Source organism: Trifolium pratense, unplaced genomic scaffold, assembly GCF_020283565.1.
Source record: "Trifolium pratense cultivar HEN17-A07 unplaced genomic scaffold, ARS_RC_1.1 scaffold_55, whole genome shotgun sequence".
In the NCBI taxonomy this organism is placed as follows: domain Eukaryota; kingdom Viridiplantae; phylum Streptophyta; class Magnoliopsida; order Fabales; family Fabaceae; genus Trifolium; species Trifolium pratense.
Window position 1 is genome coordinate 447,081 of NW_025721044.1, and position 2,500 is coordinate 449,580.

The following is a 2,500-nucleotide window of genomic DNA, read 5'->3' on the forward strand; positions in this document are numbered from 1 at the left end:
AGGGTGGGAGTTATGCACAAATAGGTGCTTACCATGCTATCCATGCCCAATGCAAGCCAAGGCCTGCCCAAGCCAAGAACAGCATGATCATCACCAAGAATAGTTTACCGAGTAGCAACATTGGCACAATTTTCTTGCCACAAGCAAAAGCACGGCAAGCCCATGCATTCCCACGAGAGGGTCACCGAGTCGGGACAACAACAACCTTATTGCCAAGCAAAAGCCAGGCAATCCCACCCACGAGGGTGGGAGCTATGCACAAATACGTGCTTACCATGCTATCCATGCCCAATGCAAGCCAAGGCCTGCCCAAGCCAAGAACAGCATGATCATCACCAAGAACAGTTTACCGAGTAGCAACATTGGCACAATTTTCTTGCCACAAGCAAAAGCACGGCAAGCCCATGCATTCCCACGAGAGGGTCACCGAGTCGGGACAGCAACAACCTTATTGCCAAGCAAAAGCCAGGCAATCCCACCCACGAGGGTGGGAGTTATGCACAAATACGTGCTTACCATGCCCAATGCCAGCCAAGGCCTGCCCAAGCCAAGAACAGCATGATCATCACCAATTTCCTCACAAATTCATCCAAATTTCAATTTTTTGATCGAATTCCATCAAGAATGTCCATGAATTTGATTGAAATGATGAAAAGAGCAACGAAATTGCAGGGGAAAACACGTTAAGACGTAGTTTTTGCTTGCCTGCTGTGCCCATAGGCGCGCCCCGTGCCTGCCGAGCCTACCCCCACACCCACCCTCCCCCTATATATGACTGGAAGGCCATTTTCAGTTTTGTAGAAAAAGTGCACTTTTTTCCCTGTATCCATAAGTTTTTAAAAGTGCTTAAAAGTGGACCTAGAAGACGAATTTTTTTTTGAATTTTTTTATGGTTGTTAGGGACATTAAAACAAGCAAAACCACGAAAGAATCGTAATATTCCGATGTCGGATGAATTAATTACGAATTTTTCGGCCGAAACTTCGCAAAGGGCGGATACCACGTAAAAAACAACCTAGAAGTCGAATTTTGACTTCGTTTTTTTTGTGCACACCCCACACAATAAGTATAAGTGGACTGGAAAGTGGCTAAGCGATCCGACGAAGTTTCGATTGAGTTTGATTTTTTGGCCGAAAACTCGAAAAAAAGGCGGATTTGACGTAAAACGCCGCCTAGAAGTCGAATTTTGAGACGGTGTCTTGTGTGCACACTCCACACAATATGTATAAGTGGACTGGAAAGTGGCTAAGCATTCCGAGGAATTTTCGATTTATTTTGATTTTTCGGCCGAAACGCCGAAAATAGGCGGATTTGACGTAAAACGCCTCATATAAGTCGAATTTTGGGAAGGTGTCTTGTGTGCACACTGCACACAATATGTATAAGTGGACTGGAAAGTCGCTAAGCATTCCGAGGAAGTTTCGATTTATTTTGATTTTTCGGCCGAAACGCCGAAAATAGGCGGATTTGACGTAAAACGCCTCATATAAGTCGAATTTTGGGAAGGTGTCTTGTGTGCACACTGCACATAATATGTATAAGTGGACTGGAAAGTGGAAAAATATTTTCGGAGCACTTTGATTTTTTGGCCCCCCGCGTGCCTTGCCACGCCCTTGCTTATAGCAAAACGAGACGGGGCCTTGGTCCAACTTGGCATAGGCATGGAATTTGATCTTTATTACTTGGCCACGGTCATGCCACGGTACATGGAGGTTGCTTGACACCCCCGTGTGCATTTCGGAGCACTTTGATTTTTTGGCCCCCCGCGTGCCTTGCCACGCCCTTGCTTATAGCAAAACGAGACGGGGCCTTGGTCCAACTTGGCATAGGCATGGAATTTGATCTTTATTACTTGGCCACGGTCATGCCACGGTACATGGAGGTTGCTTGACACCCCCGTGTGCATTTCGGAGCACTTTGATTTTTTGGCCCCCCGCGTGCCTTGCCACGCCCTTGCTTATAGCAAAACGAGACGGGGCCTTGGTCCAACTTGGCATAGGCATGGAATTTGATCTTTATTACTTGGCCACGGTCATGCCACGGTACATGGAGGTTGCTTGACACCCCCGTGTGCATTTTCGGAGCACTTTGATTTTTTGGCCCCCCGCGTGCCTTGCCACGCCCTTGCTTATAGCAAAACGAGACGGGGCCTTGGTCCAACTTGGCCTAGGCATGGAATTTGATCTTTATTACTTGGCCACGGTCATGCCACGGTACATGGAGGTTGCTTGACACCCCCGTGTGCATTTTCGGAGCACTTTGATTTTTTGGCCCCCCGCGTGCCTTGCCACGCCCTTGCTTATAGCAAAACGAGACGGGGCCTTGGTCCAACTTGGCCTAGGCATGGAATTTGATCTTTATTACTTGGCCACGGTCATGCCACGGTACATGGAGGTTGCTTGACACCCCCGTGTGCATTTCGGAGCACTTTGATTTTTTGGCCCCCCGCGTGCCTTGCCACGCCCTTGCTTATAGCAAAACGAGACGGGGCCTTGGTCCA